The 21,741-nt window shown below is 42.0% G+C and overlaps 1 protein-coding gene across 2 annotated transcripts in view; it reads right to left on the bottom strand.

The window, feature by feature from the left end:
• Nucleotides 1-21,388, bottom strand: part of herc3 (HECT and RLD domain containing E3 ubiquitin protein ligase 3) — a 125,078-nt gene extending 103,690 nt beyond the window's left edge. For both annotated transcript variants that reach the window (XM_051928118.1, XM_051928117.1), the window contains exon 1: nt 21,262-21,388. The gene's annotated coding sequence lies outside the window, so the exon portion shown is untranslated. The remainder of the gene's footprint in view (nt 1-21,261) is intronic.
• Between the last annotated feature and the right edge of the window lie 353 nt (nt 21,389-21,741).

Here is a 21,741-nt window from a genome sequence, read left to right on the forward strand (position 1 = left end):
GCAAAGCAAGCAGTCAAAAAAAAAATCAATAGGGCTTTTTGGCTTTTAAGTATGCGAAGCACCGCCGGTACAAAGCTGTTGAAGGCGGCAGCTCACACCCCCTCTGTCAGGAGCAGGAAGAGAGATAGAGAGAGATAGAGAGAGACAGATAAAAAAAATCAATACGTGCCCTTTGAGCTTTTAAGTATGCGAAGCTCCCTGCAGCATGTCCTTCAGGAAGCAGCTGCACACAGCCCCCCTGCTCACACCCCCCTACGTCAGCGCAAGAGAGAGAGAGAGAGAGAGAGAAAGTAAGCTGGATAGCTTCTCAGCCATCTGCCAATAGCGTCCCTTGTATGAAATCAACTGGGCAAACCAACTGAGGAAGCATGTACCAGAAATAAAAAGACCTATTGTCCGCAGAAACCCGCGAAGCAGCGAAAAATCCGCGATATATATTTAAATATGCTTACATATAAAATCCGCGATGGAGTGAAGCCGCGAAAGGCGAAGCGCGATATAGCGAGGGATCACTGTATATAATCTTCATTTGGATCTTGATCGTTGTTTGTTCGCGAATGAATTAGAAGAAGAAGCACTAGATGGCAGTAGAGAGACAGCTAAAACATAGGCATTGCATTAAGAATCTCCTCCAGGCTTATACTACTGAAGACTGTAGTACTCCAGTCACACCTCAAAACACAGACATTCAAACTAAACAAATTGTTGTGCTTTAAATTAACTAATCTTTATATATAATCTTCATTTGGATCCTGATCTTTGTTTGTCCGCGAATTCACTGCCTTGTGCGGTGTTCCTGGTGTATTCAGTAGAGGGCAGTAGTGATGGAGGAGGAGAGGAAGTGAGGAGGAGGATCATAGGATTGGAGTGTGGTGATTAAAGAAAATTGAACTAAAGGAGACTACGTGCTATTTGTACTGGCTGAATACACAACATCTTGGTTATTACTTTTGTTTACAAACTCTGTCGAAAGACTCTTTGTGTTTAGATCTGGCGTCAACACCGTGCTTTGTGTTTAGATCTGGCGTCAACACCTGCTTCGTTGTCGAGACTGTGGTTTTTTTGCGTTTCTATCGACCGTCGTTGGCAGCACTTCGTCCAAATCGAATGTTCACCCACTTCTTGGAGTCAGCTGTCAGAGTATATAAGTCGGGCACACTTCTGTGATTTTTCCATCAGTCGGCGTTTGGAGTTCAAGAAAGAAGCATTGGTTCTTCCTTACTCTTTGGATTGCCACAAAGCAACCTGCGAGATTAGAGAAAGGTTGAGAAGAGATCGTGAGAGGAAACGACAGCGTCATGAAAACAAGACGGACTGTGAACGGACAGAAGAAGAAATGCTTCTCCACCACCACATAATTACTATTCAGACAGTGATTCCGAGTAGGCCGTTCCTATCGAATCAATGTCCAAGGGTTTTGTTTTGTAATTTTGTTTCACTTATAAAAAATCATAATGCTGTGCGACGAAAGGGCCCAGTTCACGACTGGCAGCCGCGTTTAAACAAGTAGCCATTCACAGACAACTTTAACACACGCAACGTAGTTGACCGCACATGGCTAGTACTGTTAATAATTACACACATGGGGTGACATGGTGGCAGAGCGGTAGCGCTGCTGTCTCGCAGGGAGTCACATCGTTGGTATTCCCTGCCTGGAGTTCTCATGTTTTTCTGCTGGGTTTTTAAGTGTGCTCTGGTTTCCTTCCAAAGATATGCAGATTTGGTGACACTAAAATGACACCAGTGTGTGTGTGTGTGTGTGTGTGTGTGTGTGTGTTTGTGTGCGTGTGCTTGTATTCACTTTGCGATGAGCTGATGCCCCGTCCAGGGATTGTTTCAGCCTCGTGCCCAATGCTTGCTGGAATGGACACATCCCTGGATTGATGGATTTAATCATTTAACATCCTTTTCAGAGATATTGCGCTATGGTGTCCTCTGAATTTAATGGCTGTTCCAGGCAATTCACAACACTAATAAGCCAAACCTGTTCTCACCGTTATGATATCTTGCACTGCCACCTGGTGGATTCCTCCTGATTTACGTAAAGTACGCGTGCGGGGTATAAACAGTAAAACGCTTGTGCATAGAGCGTCTGCTGGAGCATGCATCGTGTGAAGTATAAACTTGGCCTTAGAGGTATTCATTGTGTTATACATTTTAGTTCTGTTTGGCTTTGAAATTAACATGCAAATACATTTTAAACTTACACTTTAACTGTAAAACTTCAGTAAAAACAATTTTTTGAATTACCTTTTCATCAATAGTGCAATGAATTTTTATTCCGTGTTTGGACTTTCATCATGAAAATGCAATGTATAACTGCCTGTGAGTGAATATCGTTTCTTCCTCTCTATTAAATAAAACAACTTTTTTGAATGTTTGTCCCTGTGATTTGTTAATTGTCATAGCAAAAGCTATTCTAACGGGAAACTGTAAACATTTTAATACGAATGGCATATCAAGATCTCCTTTGGTGTCTAAAATCGTTTGACCAATTTTGAATACAACTAATCTTGTCCTATAGCAGGGGTGTCGAACTCCAGTCCTGGAGGGCCGCAGTGGATGCAGGCTTTCATTCTAACCATCTTCTTAATTAGTGACCAGTTTTTGCTGATAATTCTTTTAATTAACTTGACTCAGGCCCTTTAGTTGTTTCTTTTTCCTTAATTAGCAGCCAAACAATAATGAGATATGAAACAAGCGGCCACATGACCAGCTCACTTGTGTCCATTACACAATATCTGAAAACAGAGAAAGGTGGAGGTCTCAGTAAGTCTGATCTCTCAGGTCATCAAAACATATTGACAGTGTTCTTAGAAAAAAACATAAAATCATCAGTTTTAGAAATGTCTGCTGTGGCAGAAAGAATAATTAAATAACGGGTTTAATTAACAGCAAGCATTGGCTTCTCATTAAGAAACTGGTTGGAGTTTGAAGCCCCAGTTTAGCTGGTCATCTGTTGGCTCATTTCACATCTCATTTCTGTTTGGCTGTCATTTAATGAGGAAACGAATCAATTCAGAGCACTGAATCTTTAAAAATAAGGCTATTAAAATGAAGGGAAAAAAGTGAATTAGCAGTGAAAACTGGTCACTGATTAGGAAAAGGGTGAGAATGAAAACCTGCAGCCACTGCGGCCCTCCAGGCCTGGAGTTCGACACCTGTGTCCTATAGCATAGCCCATCACTCAGACATAAATTTCGCAATAACATTATGATACATCCTTCTTTCAACAGTAATTCGGCCGGTGGAAGACCAGACGGTGTTAACGGTTGTAGATATTCTTCGTGATATTGTTAAGTTGATGTTTTCATCTTCCGCACCATCACCACCAACTGTTTCAGCAGAGTCTATTGATATGCATTTAACCAATTTGCCATGTAACTGATTGACAATTTTCGTGTTAATTCGTTTGACTTCATCATTTCTTGGTGCTAGGATTGTCCGTGTACTCATTTCTTCTGCTGATAACCCTTCATGAAATTCTTCAATAAGATTTTGACATAATAAGTGGTCTTTTATTGGGAACTTAAAGTGAGGAAAACGTAAAAAAGTATAAGAGCTGAGAGCGCAGGAACTGTGTCTGACAAAAGCATTCACACCAATGAGAGGTGAGAGGATGGTAGGTGTGGTTGAATATGGTTGAGAGGAGGGCAGGACTTGAAAAAATCTTTTGGCCAAACGCTTGTCTCTTGACTAAACTCAAGACTCGTCCTAAACAAAGCACAGAAACTGCCCTGGTCAAAATCACAAACAATAATAATTCTTTGCATTTATATAGCACTTTTCTCACTACTCAAAGCGCTCAGCAATTACAGGTTAAGGGCCTTGCTCAAGGGCCCAACACAGCAGAGTCCCCATTGGTATTTATGGGATTCGAACCGGCAACCTTCCGATTGCCAGTGCAGATCCCTACCCTCAGAGCCACCACTCCGCCCTTTTGATCTTCTCCACGCAGCCGACATGGGCCTTTTATTAATTCTTGTGCTTCTTGACCTCAGCTCTGCATTTGACACCTCCCGAAGCCGCAAAAAAGCAACAGACATTTCACAGGACTCATCACATCCTGGTCATTGCCTCTTCCAGCTTTTGCCATCGGGCAAGAGATACAGAGCAATGAAAACTAGGACAAACCGCCTTAAAAACAGCTTTTATCCGAAAGCAATCATGGCCCTGAACTCAGAATAAAACTGCTCCATATTATTCTACCAATGTGCAATATAGACCTTGAGTCAACAAGTGCAATTTGTATATTTATTACTATTCAGTTTGTTATTATTTTCTCTCTTCTTGTCTTTTTAACTCTTATTCCTCACACTGAGTCGATTGCACCTTCAATTTCGTTGTTCCTTTGTAAAAGTGACAATGACAATAAAGATCTATCTATCTATCTATCTATAGCCCATCAGATACTTTTGAAACAACTCGCTAGTTTTGGAGTCTGTGGCCTTGTCCTCCAGTGGTTTTCTTCCTACCTCACTGATAGGAAGCAATTTGTTCAAATAAAGGGCTTTAAATCTGAGAACGCAGTCGTTACTCAGGGAGTTCCGCAGGGTTCTGTTTTGGGGCCGCTTCTTTTTCTCATTTACATCTTCCCAAATAGGTAATATCTTCCATCACCATGGTATTAAATTTCATTGTTACGCTGATGACACACAGCTGTATCTATCCACTAAATCCACTTCTGTTTTCCCTCCAGATACTCTTACAGCATGTCTCCAAGACATAAATACAATTTTCTCCAACTAAACAGCAATAAAACGGAGGTGCTCCTCATTGGCTCTAAATCTAAACTTGCTAAGGTTAACCATTCTTCTATTTTAATTAACAATATTAACACAAACACCTCTTCCCAAGTTAAGAGCCTGGGCATCATTCTAGACAGTACTTTCTTTTTTTTTTTCCTCCCATATAAGTAACATTTCTCAGATTGCCTTCTTCAATCTCCGAAACATTTCTAGACTTTGTCCTGTTCTTATGCAACACAGTACTGAAGTATTGGTTAATGCCCAAGTCACCTCACGTATAGATTACTGTAATGCTATTCTATCTGGCATCCCACAAAAACCATCTGGCATCTCTTACAACTTCTTCAAAATTCTGCTGCCAGGATAATAACCTGCTGTTCTAAATCCACTGAACATATTACAGCGATTCTCTCTCAACTTCACTGGCTCCCTGTTAACTACCGATTACAATACTAAATACCGCTCTTAACATTTAAAGCTCTCCACAACCTCACTGATCTCCTCCACTCTTACTCCCCTCTCGCTCACTCAGATCCTCATCTGCAGCTCGACTTTCTGTACCGCACATCAAACTCTGTGCTATGGGAGCTCGAGCGTCTCTCATGGTGCTCCTCAACTTGGGAATTCTCTTCCCTCTCATATTTGTGAGCTCGATTCAATAACACATTTTAAAACTGTCCTCAAAACTTATCTTTTCAAACTGGCATACCAACTGTGAATTTTGCACTGTTAATGCCAGTTATTTTTGTTTGTTTGCTAATTATTGCTTTTTGATTTATCATTCTCTCGTTTTTATTTTACTAATGTTGTTTAATTTTATTGTAAGGTGACCTTGAGTGCTAAGAAAGGTGTCAATTAAATAAAATGTATTATTATATATATATATATATATATATATATATATATATAGTTTACTGTAAAATAAACGCAAAGAGTACACGACACGTGTTTCGCCCTCATTCTGGGCTCATCAGGTGTACACACTCCACTGCACTCCCTCTCGGGAATCGAACCTCGGATGCCCCTAACATTGCGCCACGGCATGTGGTTCGTTTATTTGACAGCATGTAGATCGGGGTAATTACATTCACGGCATTCGTAGTCTGTGTCACAATCTGATTGTATGGGTGGTTACCTACCAGGTAATGCTTGTGGTTGGCCAGCAATCTGCTAACATCCGCCACGGTGCCCTCAGTTTTGTGAGGAGCAGATCATAGAATGGTTGAAAATAGTGAATGTAATTGCCCCGATCTACATGCTGTCAAATAAACGAACCACACGCCGTGGCACAATGTTAGGGGCATCCGAGGTTCGATTCCTGAGAGGGAGTGCAGTGGAGTGTGTACACCTGATGAGCCCAGAATGAGGGCGAAACACGTGTCGTGTACTCTTTGCATTTATTTGACAGTAAACTATTTCAACCATTCTATGATCTACTCTTCACAAAACTGAGGGCACCGTGGCGGATGTTAGCAGATTGCTGGCCAACCTCAAGCGTTACCTGGTAGGTAACCACCCATACAATCAGATTGTGACACAGACTTCGAATGCCGTGAAAAAAAAAAAAAAAATTATATATATATATATATATATAATTATTATTATTATTATAATAGAGAGATGTACATTAAAGAACCATCAACAAATCAAATCAAATTAACAATATATTAAACAATTATTATAAAAGTAAAGCTGAATAAATCGGACTCTGCAGCTGCATGAATAAAAAGTAAAGTACCACTTCCGGTTACCGGGAATAGCCCAAAAGTGGATAGAAATGTACGTTTTGTACCTCATACTTGTATGCAAAATTTGGTTGACCTAAGTGAAAGCGTACTCAAGTTATCGTGTTTACACACACACACACACACACACACACACAGACATAAATTCCAGAAAAGGTATTTTCAGATTCAGGGAAGTCTAAAAACATCGAGATTCATCAAAATCTCAAAATGGATATTTTATAGGGAAAGGATTGGAATCCTGCAAAGTAAAAAAGGCAATCTGTAGCCGTGCCCGGTTCTCCTAACGTAATTCCGAGCACTTTAAACGCACCTATATTACATTAAGGGCACCCAGTGAGAATGAAGCAGCTTTTGTTAACCATAAGCAGTGCCATTCTGTTAACGTGCAAGTCATCTGATGAGAATGATAATCGACAGGACTGCTCTGGCATAATGCCACATAAAAAGGTATCTCCAATTACAGATCAAAATCAGAGGGCGTGTGGATGTGTTTCGTTTTCCTCCTCCCGTTTACAAGGACCCTCTGCCGGTCACACTGTCCTGAAAGTGTCAGCCAGTTAGTCATTTAGTCATTAGCTCCCGGAGGAGACCACGCAGACACAGGGATGCCATGCAAACCACACAGGGAAGACCCAGAACACAAACCCTGGTCTCCTTACTGCAAGGCAGCAGTGCTACCACTGCACTACCCAGCCTGAAAAATATTTTAAACATATTTATTTTTTATTTCAGGCATGGTGTGGCTGAAGCTCACAGCGTGTACAGCAGCAGTAACATGCAGCAATTTAACACATTTGCACTTGTTGCTAAATCCTTCACATAAGCTACCAAACAAAGGTTCTTTGCGTGCCTCTACCTCAAAGATGAGAACTTGCATCTTGCACTACTGGATGAGTCATCTGTGAAGATGCTATACCAACCAATAGCGGTCTGCAGCATTGTATGAGGTAGACTAGCATGGCCCATATGTGGTTGTTTCAGGGTGGAATCGGGTGGGGTCTGAGGTGCATTCACAAACACACATTTACAAGATGATTGTGATCTATCAAGAAAAAAATTGCATGGAAAGGTCCAAAAGATGGCACATCATAAAGATTTTTAGTAAAAAAAAATGCACTGCATTTGTTATTCTAGCATATTGCACATCCATACCAAATGGCATATAGCACAGGCACGTGCTTTGCATTTTTCATTCCAACAGATGGTGCAACACATACATTTGTAGTGATAAAATGCACTGCATGTGTTATTCCAACAGATGGTGCATCACTAAAATTAATGCTGCCTTTATAAATCCTATACCAAATGGCATGTAACAGAAACATGTGCACTGTACGTGTTAACGTAGAGTTCTAAGTCAATATCTTTGATTTCAACCTATCTGAGATAGGCAGCCCAGCTAGTTACAGAAAAAGGCACAATATGGTCCGCTTTCAAAATGGAGGTGTGTTTAATAAAAAAGTGGTTGAATGGGAGATCTGGTTTTGCAGTGGTATCAAATAGGTATCAATTATTATACAATTTCACTGGTAATTCACTGTTATTGTGAAATCCTTCATGGAAAGCTCGTCACATCAAACCCAAGAAGACCCCCAAGCTGGAATTTCTGACATAGGGGCTTCAACTAAGTACTGAGTAAAAGGACGGAATACTTGTGTCAGTGGGATATTTATCCTTTTGTCAAGCTGTGCCGGTTCTTTTGCTACAGTATGTCTCTGTCAATCCCAATTCCATTCCACTCAGGCACATCAGAAACATCATTCCAACAGATGGCACATAACAAACATTAATACCACTTGTATGAATCCCATACAAAATGGCATATACCAGAGATATATGCATTGTATTTGTCATTTCAACAGGTGGTGAATCACACACATTAACTCTGCTTTTATGAATCCCATACAAAACGGCATATAACAGGGACATATGCGCTGCATGTCACTCTAACAGATGGTGTATCACTAACATGAACACTACCTTTAAGAATCCCCTACCAATTGGTATATAACAGAGACATTTGCACTGTATTAGTCATTTCAACAGATGGCACAGTACAAACATTAACACTGCTTTTACAAATCCCATAAGAAATGGCATATAACAGAGCCATATGAATTGCATTTGACTACTTAAATTTCAAACCGTCTTATGATGGATAGCAGGGCTAGTGAGCATGTAAATCTGCAAAATATTTTTTAAAAAAATCCTGTTTTTGCTTTGTCATTCTGGGGTATTGTGGGGAAAAAATGAATTTAAATGATTTCAGCATTAGGCTACATCATACCAAAATGTAAAAAAAGTGAAGGAGTCCAAATATACATATCTACAAAAAAACAAAAACACTGTGGTTGTGGTGTATATATTGTGCCCAAATAAATGGAGTGTATAGTTGCATATATGCTTCCTTCTAAGTACGTACTGTGGCGGACAGCTGGGACGCCTTTACTATGGAAGGACCGGGAAAGAGGCAATACCTACCCCGGAACATGAGAGGGCAGCCCCCCTGGACTGCATCGGGACCACGGGCTTGGAAAGTCAACCTGAAGGCGCCTGGAGAGTTTCTGAGACCTGGACCGTAGCACTCCTGCCACACTCGGACGTGCAGCTAGAAGAGGATTCAGGTGCCCATGAAACACTTTCACCACACCGGGAAGTGCTGCCGGATGATTATCAGAGAGCACCTGGAGTGCTTCCCGGATGCAGTATAAAGGAGGCCGCCTCACTCCATTCGGGGACCCAGAGTCGGGAAGAAGGAGGTGGAAGAAGCTTGCTGGGAGAGAAGTGGAGGCGAAATAAGAGAAAAAGAAAAGCAAAAGAGGGAGAAGGACTGAGCAGGAATCGCTGGGGATTGTGCATTGTGTGCTATAAAGGCAAGGAACTGTTAATAAATCGTGTGGTGTCTCTGAGCCTGGCTGTATTCCCCGAGTTACCACAGTATGCGTTTTCTATACTCTATGCACGTGTCTTTTATTTTGGTACTGTATTACAATCAAGGTTCTGAAGAGAACTTACTGCACTGTATACTTATGAGGATAAACCGGTCTTCAAACTTGTATAAACTTGCTTCAAAATTCAGATTCCGGGTTACCACTGGTGTATTTTTATTGCCATCACGGTTCAAGCTCTTTTTCCTCGCACAGCCTCCAGTCAAGCATGCCTGCACATTTCTAGTATTGTTTTTTTTTTGTTCTTGTTGTTGTCACTCCACATGACAGGATGGTGCTGTTGGTTACCGCACTCAGAACTATAATCTGACATCGCTATTGTTACATTTACAACGGTTAAAGTCAGCCGCTTAGGGCAGATTCCTAGAAACTGTGTCGCAGGTCAATAACACGTTCAATCGTCAACCTACAAAAGCAAGAGAAGAATTGGGCGAGATGAAAGAAAACCACATCATACGTAAATCTGCACATCAGATAAAAGGTCTGATAAGCTTACAGAGAGAGAAAGATAAACGGGAACCAAGAAGACGGTGTGGGATTAACAGGAAGGGGCTATGAATGAAGAAAAGAAAAAAACTAAGTAGGGGTCAGCGCAGCAGGAGGACATTTTTTTTGTGGTGAAGGCAGCACCTCCAAGTCCTCGTGACAGCAATGGCAGTGGTGACCATAGAGATATGGGAGGTCCTGTCATGGGAGCTCTTAAATGGAACACGATCTACTGATGACAAGTCGCCACTGAAACAGAAGACTCGGAAAATGAACATGGGTATGAAAACAAAAGGCCTGAAGGCGAAGGCAGGAAAGCCCAAAGTCCTGGGTGGAGATGTGAAAGATTGAAAGGGTGTAAGAGACAGGGGGTGCCACTGAGCCCCCAAAATCCCCAGAAACACCACACTCAATGGTCCCAGGTACAAAATCAAGGTTTATATTTTCTACAAAATATCTTCACAGATAAATTCCACAGCCTTCCAATAACTACTCCTTGTTTGCCTCGCCCAGGTGGGCTTTGCCTTCTGCCCCCTGACTCATCAGAGTCGGCTGGACGGCTCACTTTTATGTCAGACTCGGTGTACTTCCTGTGTGTGTGTGTGTGTGTGTGTGTGTGTGGTGGGGGTTTGTTGGGGGGGTCACAGCCTGATGGAAGAACTTCCAGGTTGGACTGAAGCAGGGCATCCCCTCTCCCTGTAGTACCCCCTGGCGGGTCTCCCAAGGACCCCAACAGGGCTGTTCCTCAGAACTACAATTCCCATACCTCCCTGCAGTAGTCCTTTACTGGGTGCTGCCATCTGCTATATTGGGAGAAGGAACTTCCCTTGGATGCACCAACTCCCCCACACTGTCCATTAATGCATCCCTTTGTATGGGATGTTGATTCAGCCCCACCCCCGACCAGGTTAAGCCTCCTTCCATTACAGCATCCCAGCCAGGAAAGGGTCCAGCACAGCACTGGGTTCAGTAAAAATTTCTTGACAGGAACCTTCTTGAATTCCCAGTTTGCATGCTCATAAAACAAGACACAAGTGTGAAGAGGAAGTCTGTGTGGTACTGTGGCCTTTTTTGGTTCATGCTAACATTGTGTTACCGCACTATTCAGGAGAAAGCAAAGGAAGATGTGCGATTTACAGTGCCCTCCATAATTAGGATTCACCTCTAGATGGTGAGATCAAAATGTTTGCAAATCCCCTTTAATGAAAGTCTGCAATGTGCACTTTAATCACATCCGATTTGTTTGATTTGTAATTTGAAACTGGGAAGCAGAGGGAGAAATCAAGAAAAAATGGGTCTTTGTCCTAAACTTTACAGGTTTGCATGTTAGATGAAATGCCAACCTACCACTGGACCTACCCAGCGATGAATGAAAAAGTCCAGATGAAGGCACAACATCCACACACGTGAAGGACCAGGCAGATACAAAGTACTTGAGAAGAGCAGAAGAATTCAAAGGACAAATGGGACACTTCGCTCAGCACAGCTCGTCAACTTGTCTTCACCCCCGAAGGCCCAAACAGGGCTACCCTCCACTACTGGATGACTCATTTCGGGTTTTTATGAGGTGTGAAGTAAAACTTTCTAACACTTATGCAAAATTTTGCTTTAGCCGAGTTCAAGAACTCCGTGTAATGGCGATTTCACACCTAGCTTAACTGGAGCTTTTTTACCAAGCTTCTTTTAACTTCACAAATCTTGTAATCGACATTTAATCCACTTCCTATTGACCAAATGACTTGAAATTTTGCACACTTACTCATTTCTGATGACAATACACAAATCAATAGTCAGGTTCACTAATTGATCAATTAATCCATGATAATTAAGAAACGATGCGGTGGGCTGGCACCCTGCCTGGGGTTTGTTTCCTGCCTTGCGCCCTGTGTTGGCTAGGATTGGCTCCAGCAGACCCCCGTGACCCTGTAGTTAGGATATGGCAGGTTGGATAATGGATGGATGGATAATTAAGAAATTTAATTTTCATATGAAGAACAGTTAAAGATTTCACCAATAGATGGCGCTAGTAACGGATTGAAATATTAAAGGAGGAAGTGTTAAAATATTGATTACAAAATTATACTAAAGCAAACCCAACACTAAAAAGTTGAAAATAATATACAGTGGTACCTTTAGATACGAGTGCCCCAACGTACGAGTTTTTTGAGATACGCGCCGTCACTAGGTCGATTTTTTGCCTTGAGTTACGAGCCAAAATTCGAAATACGAGCCATCAAAGAGCTTGTCACCGCACATTCTGAGGAACTGACGACGGAGGAGTTGACAGAACTACAGACGCGGCAACATACGGAGGTTCTGCAGGAGATCGGTATCGCGGAGGAGGTTACCTCATAAAGTAAGATAAAGGAAGTGTTTACAATGTGGGAAAAAGTTTCGAACTTTAAAGAAAAGAAACACCCTGAAAAAGTTGCAACTGATCGTGCAGCGGCGCTATGTAATGACACTTGCCTAACTCATTTCAGAAACATTCTAAAGGGGAGGACTAAACAAAGCTCCTTGGATAGGTTTCTATTGAAACGCCTTGAGAATGAAAGTGAGGAAAGCGTGGCAAAAAAGAAAAATAACTAGTGAAGAAGAAAATTAAGTTAAGCGAAAGTGAAAGAAAAAAACATTACAATACGCTAATCGGCTTCGCCAACATGTGTTTATTTCTTCAGATTCTCTTTTATGTATTAGGTTTTATTTTGTTTGTATACAGTATTTGTTCATTATAAATACATTTTTCTTATGTTGAAAACATTTAACAAAAAATGGGGTTGGTTTTTTGGGGGGGCTGGCATGAATTAATCTCATTTCAATTAATTTCAATGGGGAAATTTGATTTGAGATACAAGCATTTTGACTTACGAGCTCGGTCACGGAACGAATTAAACTCGTATCTCAAGGTACCACTGTATATATAACAAAAATGCTTTTTAAAAATCACGCTTATATAAAGTGTACTAAAAAGTAAAAAATAAGTCTCTCATGCATCACTTATAAAATAAAAGTGTGGGTGCTTTCATCAATCAACATTCAAAAAACACTTCTTAAAATCTTAGCAAAAGCGCCCACCTTTTATTTTACAAGTGATGTATGGGAGACTTATTCTTTACTTTTTAACTTAATATAAGCGTGGTTTTTAAAAAGTATTATTTTTTTTTTACTATAAACTCTGGCGTGACTGATTGCCTCGTAGTCCAGTATGTTTAGGTGGATGTGAACACACCAATCGCAATCTGGTGTGGACCAGAACAAACTGATCAAGACCTCATGGAAACAGGGGTCTCGGTGCAGCACCCAGCATTTTTTGAAAGGAAGTGCGGTCAAATTCACAACAACATGAGGAAGTTTTTCTTTACATAGAGAACCACACACACTTGGAATAAGAGACCAAGTAAGTGCAGCAGACAGGAGGACTTTAGGGATCTTCAAAACCCGACCTGATGTTCTTGTAGAAGAATTAATTGGAGGGGTCTGGTGAGCTTTGTTGGGCTATATAGCTTGTACCCTTCTTCCTTTTCCTTTTGGAATTGTCTAAATCTTTCTAAAAGTATACCGGTTCTGAAAAAGTATCAAAAAACTCCACCTATAAAATGGTACGGTACCAGCAGCTCTTTAATTTCAGTACTAGAAGTACCAGAATCCCGAGCTATTTCGTCATGTGATGGGTACAGCGACGCACCGTACCAGTACACGCTCTCCAACCGGACCTGAATCAAATGGTAGTTTTCATGCACAGTTTATTTGCATGATTGGAACTCCAAGGGGGGTCCCGCACATACGGATATGCAAAATACATCTAGTTCAGATCAGCAAGGGGGACCCAAGGTCTCTGAACGTTTATCTACTCTAAATATATGTATATAAAATCCTAAGCCTAAAAGTGCAATGATTTTATGTGACTTTGTCACACTTTAAATCAGGCTCATTTTAAAACCTACATATACAGGTGCTGGTCATAAAATTAGAATATCATGACAAAGTTGATTTATTTCAGTAATTCCATTCAAAAAGTGAAACTTGTATATTCGATTCATTCATTACACACAGACTGATGTATTTCAAATGTTTATTTCTTGTAATGTTGATGATTATAACTGACAACTAATGAAAGTCCCAAATTCAGTATCTCGGAAAATTAGAATATTGTGAAAAGGTTCAATATTGAAGACATCTGGTGCCACACTCTAATCAGCTAATTAACTCAAAAGCCTTTAAATGGTCTCTCAGTCTAGTTCTGTAGGCTACACAATCATGGGGAAGACTGCTGACTTGACAGTTGTCCAAAAGACGACCATTGACACCTTGCACAAGAAGGGCAAGACACAAAAGGTCATTGCTAAAGAGGCTGGCTGTTCACAGAGCTCTGTGTCCAAGCACATTAATAGAGAGGCGAAGGGAAGGACAAGATGTGGTAGAAAAAAGTGGACAAGCAATAGGGATAACCGCACCCTGGAGAGGATTGTGAAACAAAACCCATTCAAAAATGTGGGGGAGATTCACAAAGAGTGGACTGCAGCTGGAGTCAGTGCTTCAAGAACCACCACGCACAGACGTATGCAAGACATGGGTGTCAGCTGTCGCATTCCTTGTGTCAAGCCACTCTTGAACAAGAGACAGCGTCAGAAGCGTCTCGCCTTTGGACTGCTGCTGAGTGATCCAAAGTTATGTTCTCTGATGAAAGTAAATTTTGCATTTCCTTTGGAAATCAAGGTCCCAGAGTCTGGAGGAAGAGAGGAGAGGCACAGAATCCACGTTGCGTGAGGTCCAGTGTAAAGTTTCCACAGTCAGTGATGGTTTGGGGTGCCATGTCATCTGCTGGTGTCAGTCCATTGTGTTTTCTGAGGTCCAAGGTCAACGCAGCCGTCTACCAGGAAGTTTTAGAGCACTTCATGCTTCCTGCTGCTGACGAACTTTATGGAGATGCAGATTTCATTTTCCAACAGGACCTGGCACCTGCACACCGTGCCAAAGCTACCAGTACCTGGTTTAAGGACCATGGTATCCCTGTTCTTGATTGGCCAGCAAACTCGCCTGACCTTAACCCCATAGAAAATCTATGGGGTATTGTGAAGAGGAAGATGCAATACGCCAGACCCAACAATACAGAAGAGCTGAAGGCCACTATCAGAGCAACATGGGCTCTCCTAACACCTGAGCAGTGCCACAGACTGATCGACTCCATGCCACGCCGCACTGCTGCAGTAATCCAGGCCAGAGGAGCCCCAACTAAATATTGAGTGCTGTACCTGCTCATACTTTTCATGTTCATACCTTTCAGTTGGCCAACATTTCTAAAAATCCTTTTTTTTGCATTGGTCTTAATTGATATTCTAATTTTCCGAGATACTGAATTTGGGACTTTCATTAGTTGTCAGTTATAATCATCAACATTAAAAGAAATAAACATTTGAAATACATCAGTCTGTGTGTAATGAATGAATCTAATATACAAGTTTCACTTTTTGAATGGAATTACTGAAATAAATCAACTTTGTCATGATATTCTAATTTTATGACCAGCACCAGTATATGTTTGGTATCATTCTTTTCAGAATTTATCGAACTTTAATGTGATGTTGTTAGATTTTCAGATTCTTATTCCGTTTTTAAATTATAAACTAAAAAATATCAACAACTCACATCCTGCGAAACAAGACGTTGTGCCAGGAGATTTAACCAGGCCTGGGGCCGAAAATAAAAGACAAAGAGAAGGACAGCTGCTGTACAGGCTTTTAAATGTTTGAAGTGCCGTGTGAGATGCAGATCATGCGGCACGGCAGCTGCAGCTGATCGAGCAAAGAGGAGGTAAAAACAAAACTGTATTTGTTTCACATTGTATCACTGTTTAAGAGGGAGTTTGAGGAGCAACCGCGTCTCCTTGGGGTGCATTTAGTGGCAGAGATGGGAAGTGGCTGGTGCCTAGCGCAGGCCAGGGGGGCTGGCGAGTGAAACAAGCAGGGGGTAAGCCCCCTAGTATTTATATAAATGTGACGGAGACTCCAGGAAACAAGCAGGTGGAGATTTGTGGAGTGCAGTGTAGCAGGCAGACGCGCATGTTTACAGGCTGGCAGAATGAAGCAGCTGTGAGGTTGGGTGAAGGCAAGCTGTCTGTTATTCAGAACAGTTTTGGTACCGGTACTGAAGTCCGAAAGCTGGTACTGATACCAAAGTCAAGATTTTAGTACTGATTCAACACTAGGCTTGCGTGAGGTACGAATGGGATCCAGCATGGGACAGATCTACAACTACATCATTTACTAGGTGGTATTTATAAAGCACACTCTCATACAAAGAATGTAGCTTAACACGATGTCAAAGAGAATGTTACATGAAAGGTAAAAATAAACAAGATTAGGTAAGAAAGATAGAGATAGATAGATAGATAGATAGATAGATAGATAGATAGATAGATAGATAGATAGATAGATAGATAGATAGATAGATAGATAGATAGATAGATAGATAGATAGATAGATAGATAGATAGATAGATAGATAGATAGATAGATAGATAGATAGATAGATAGATAGATAGATAGATAGATAGATAGATAGATAGATAGATAGATAGATAGATAGATAGATAGATAGATAGATAGATAGATAGATAGATAGATAGATAGATAGATAGATAGATAGATACTTTATTAATCCCAAGGGGAAATTCACATTCTTCAGCAGCAGCATACTGATACAATAAATAATATTAAATTAAAGAATGATAATAATGCAGGTGAAAAACAGACAATAACTTTGTATAATGTTGAATGTTAACGTTTACCCCCCCGGGTGGAATTGAAGAGTCGCATAGTTTGGGGGAGAAACAATCTCCTCAATCTGTCAGTGGAGCAGGACAGTGACAGCAGTCTGTCGCTGAAGCTGCTCTTCTGTCTGGAGATGATACTATTTAGTGGATGCAGTGGATTCTCCATAATTGATAGGAGCCTGCTGAGCGCCCTTCGCTCTGCCACAGATGTTAAACTGTCCAGCTCCATGCCAACAATAGAGCTTGCCTTCCTCACCAGTTTGTCCAGACGTGAGGCGTCTTTCCTCTTAATGCTGCCTCCCCAGCACACCACTGCGTAGAAGAGGGCGCTCACCACAACTGTCTGATAGAACATCTGCAGCATCTTATTAATGAGTAAGGAACAAAGAAAAGTAAATACAGTAAAACCTCGATGATCGGTCAGTCCCTATCCATTACTGTACTACTGCTGCGGTGCGGTACGCTGCCAGCTCTGCTCATTGGAGCTGCTCTTTCTTCTGCTAGCCCGTGGTGTTCTTCCCCAGCACCACACGTCAGGCCGCATTTTGAAACCACAGTGTCAGGTGCATCTCAATAGACTGGAATATCACCGAAAAGTTAATTTATTTCAGTAATACAATAGTAAGTGAAACTCCTATATTATATAGATTCATTACATACAGAGTGACTTCTTTTCATTTTGCTGATTATGGATTACAGGTAATGAAAACTCAAAATTCAGTATCTCAGAAAATTAGAATGTTATAATATATGATAATAATACATCTCTCTTATATTAAAAAAAATCCTGTGATGAGACAAGACTTTTTCGGAGATTTTCTCAAGTCCCACGAGACAAGACTTTCTGGAGGGAAAACAGAAGTGGATTTAGTGGATAGATATAGCTGTGCGTCATCAGCGTAACAATGAAATTTAATATCATGGTGCCGGAAGATATTACCGATTTAGGAAGATATAAATGAGAAAAAGAAGCAGCACCAAAACAGAACCCTGCGGAACTCCCTGAGTAACGACTGCGTTCTCAGATTTAAAGCCCTTTATTTGAACAAATTGCTTCCTATCAGTGAGGTAGGAAGAAAACCACTGGAGGACAAGGTCACAGACTCCAAAACTAGCGAGTCGTTTCAAAAGTATCTGATGGGATATGGTGTCAAATGTGGAGCTGAGGTCAAGAAGCACAAGATTTTGATAAGATGCCCGGAGAAGATCATTTGCAATTTTGACCAGGGCAGTTTCTTTGCTTTGTTTAGGACGAGTCTTGAGTTTAGTCAAGAGACAAGACTTTGGCCATGAGATTTTTTCAAGTCCTGCCCTCCTCTCGACCATATTCAACCACGCCCACGGTCCTCTCACCTCTCATTGGTGTGAATGCTTTTGTCAGACTCAGTTCCTGTGCTCTCAGCTCTAATACATTTAAACATTTTCCTTACTTTAAGTTCCCAATTACAGAAGACTTTTACTGTATATCCAAATCTTATTGAAGAATTTCACCCTAAAGGGTTATCAACAGATGAAATGAGTACACGGGCAATCCTAGCACTGAGAAACGATGAAGTCAAATGAATTAACGTGAAAATTGTCGATCGGTTATCCAGCAAATTGGTTAAATGTGTATCAATAGACTCTGCTGAAAGAGTTGGTGGTGATGGTGCGGAAGATGAAAACATCAACTTACAATATCACAACGAATATCTACAACCGTTAACACTGTTGGGTCTTCCTCTGCATGAATTTCTGATGAAAAAAGGATGTATGCAAGAAAGGTAATGTAGTGCATATTCCGCGGACAACATTAGATAGATAGATAGATAGATAGATAGATAGATAGATAGATAGATAGATAGATAGATAGATAGATAGATAGATAGATAGATAGATAGATAGATAGATAGATAGATAGATAGATAGATAGATAGATAGATAGATAGATAGATAGATAGATAGATAGATAGATAGGGCGTAGTGCAGGCGGGGGGGTGTCCCCTAGTATAATTATATTATTAATCATATTAATAGTATAAACACTTAATCAGGTTAGGAGTTGCCACACCCAACACACAACGAAAACCTCAGAATCCTAGTTAGCAACCCCCCAGGCAGAAACACGGTCCAGTCCCACCCTACGGAAATAACCCTCTATTTGTCCCAGCCAGGTGTCATGTGGGTGTCCCCTTGGCCTGGTCCAGCCACTCGGGTCATCAACAATGAGGATCCTGTGAGCCGGATCACCCTTGGGTAATCACGCCTAGTCACCGTAGTGCTGTAACTGGCGCTCCCTCACAATGCAGGTCATGTGCCTCATTCGGGACTCCGTGAGCAACACAAAGTCAAACCAGCAGGACCCAAGGGTTCTCTGAAGAAACACAGTACCAAAGGAGTCCAGTCTTCGTCATAGGTCTCTGAATAGCGTCCATGAATGTGATGTTAAACTGCATCTGGCCCTGCAAGCAGTCCTCAAACTTGCAGTGAAATCATGGGGGTTGGTCACAGGATTGGCACTGCAGCCACCGTAAAAACTCTACGCAGCTCCAAAAGTGGCAGACAGGACTCCTTTCTGTTCTCCGCAAGAGTAGCTCTGCTGCAGCTGCCCATAAGAAGGCAGCTCACATTATGAAGGGGATGGGGGAAAGCCCTCGGGGGCCGCATCCCCAGAAGAGTAAAAACCGTTGGGAGAGCCAATTGGGGTCAGGGATCAGAACTGGTGAGGCATTGAGGCGTCACACAGCAGCACTCAGGTCCCAATTTGAGGCGGCCCATCTGGAACGTCGTTTCTCCAGCATAGTGGTCAAACTCTTGATGGCAGTGTAAAATGTATTGGTTTGCAGCAGCCCTCTGTCACTACACTGGATCACAAAAGGTCAGAAAGAAGGCTAAACTCAATTCAGTCAGGGAGACACCATCCTCTGTCTCATAAATGTCAGTGGTTGCCATCAGGCTGAGATTTAGGTTCCTGAGGGGATTTATGGAGTCTTTTATTCATAGAGCTTTAAACATTTTAAATTCTGTTACTTGAAGTGATGTTGCTGAATTCTGAATTATTACTTTGGGTACTGTTAGAGTTAACTCTTTTTTGTATGAATCTTGACTGTATGTGCTTATGATAACGTTAGGTGCCAGTTGCTGCGCCTTGGCTTATTTTCTTGTATCTGCGTTACAGTGTCTTATGGCTTTGTGCTTTACTGTTGCAAATAAATTTCCCTCTTGGATTTAAAAAAAAATAAAACTGTGTCCATATCCAGGTCAACTGAACTCCGTGGTGGTGGTCCACGATCCTTTATCACAGACCTAAACCAAACGGCATTCATTCCATTCTGGCTGTTCTCCACGTTCACACACATCTCATCCTCCCCGTGTTCGGTCACGTTAAATGACTACTCTACAGTAGTCCGTCATGAGTGATGGTGAGTCCACTTGTCTCCCGTGTCGTCTCTTCGAGATTGGGTCACAGAATGAACTCATGTGGGGCTACTGCATTTAACGTGACCAAAGACGAGGGAGGATGAGGTGTGTGTGAACGTGGAGAACAGCCAGAATGGAATGAATGCCGTTTGGTTTAGGTCTGTGATAAAGGATCGTGGACCACCACCACCACGGAGTTCTGTTGACCTGGATATGGACACACTTTTTTTTTTTTTTTTTTTAAATGCAAGAAGGAAATTTATGGTACTTGTGTACTAAAAGGACGGCATGACAAAGGAACACAGAGGATAAAAAATATAGAAATTTACAGAAACTGGAATATTATAGACTGCGGTGGGTTGGCACCCTGCCCGGGATTGGTTCCTGCCTTGTGCCCTGTGTTGGCTGGGATTGGCTCCAGCAGACCCCCGTGATCCTGTGTTCGGATTCAGCGGGTTGGAAACTGGATGGATGGCTGAAATATTATAGAAATACATATACTGTATTCATTTGTGGAGTCGGAAAACTACAGATACAAAGGTCGTGGCACCAAATTGAAGAGGGGAGGTTGCATAAGGTTTCCCCCCCTACCCATTCTAGTGTTGGGGCTCCGTGGGGGAGGTTTCACTGCCGTCCTTTTAATACACAAGAGTACCGCAAGTTCATAATAAATTTTAAAAAAAAAACTGAAATAGTATGAAGGCGTTGCTCTGTTATTCACTCCACTCGCGATTCACTGAACGCGCTCTCTCTGAAACAACATTCACACTTAAAAGGGGGAGCAAGTGACACACAAGTCACCTGGGACTAAAGTCGGTCCGTTACAACAACTCGTGAATCTGTCAAATGTCAAACTCATAAAGTCACCCGAGGGTGCGGTTTGAGTCATCAGGACAGACGTTGGCAGGTGAGCGGGCCGTGACGTCAAAGCACGCGTTCTGTTTACAAAGTGAATTACTGAAGTCGCGCGGCCCTGAGTGCAGACAGTGCGGGGCACAGCGCAGTTAACCTGTGCACGGGGACAGGGGAGCGACAGACGGAACACACACAGGGCGACAACAGTGTAAGAAAGACAGGGAAGAATGGCAAAACCCCAATCCATTGCACTTTGTAATTAAATGAATGGCATCGCGAACAGAATAACTAACGCTTGCCTCTCACCTGACGCCGCCTCTCACATTTCTTGCACCGCTGCTGCCACCTTCCCCGCTCGAGCGTCTGCCTTTGGAAAACAACCAGGAAGCTTCGCTTCCTCTAAGCATGTTGCGTCATGCATCACGTGAGGCGGATCGCCCGCAGGCATTCAGCCTTTCCGGCAATGACGTCCGCTGACTACAAATCTCAATTGGCTGAGTCAAAGGTGAAGGCGTGACTTCCGTAAGAACCCCGCTGGATACGGTCACGCGCACGTTACTCTCGCGTTATTTGCGTTTCTGTTTCTGCGCGTGTCTGAGTCAGAAAAACGACAAGTTGTGATGGATGGACGAAGTCCCGTGAAGCTCTTTGGAGCGCAGATTCCAGATTATGCCGGAAAAATGTCAAAAGGTTTTAAAAATTGTACCGTCGAATCGCGCTAATAAATTCGAGATTTGACTGAGAAAGCCTCGTTTTGGGCTCAGTTGTGGGCTTGACTTGGGCAGT

The sequence above is a fragment of the Erpetoichthys calabaricus genome, chromosome 5 (genome assembly GCF_900747795.2).
Source record: "Erpetoichthys calabaricus chromosome 5, fErpCal1.3, whole genome shotgun sequence".
Lineage (NCBI taxonomy): Eukaryota > Metazoa > Chordata > Cladistia > Polypteriformes > Polypteridae > Erpetoichthys > Erpetoichthys calabaricus.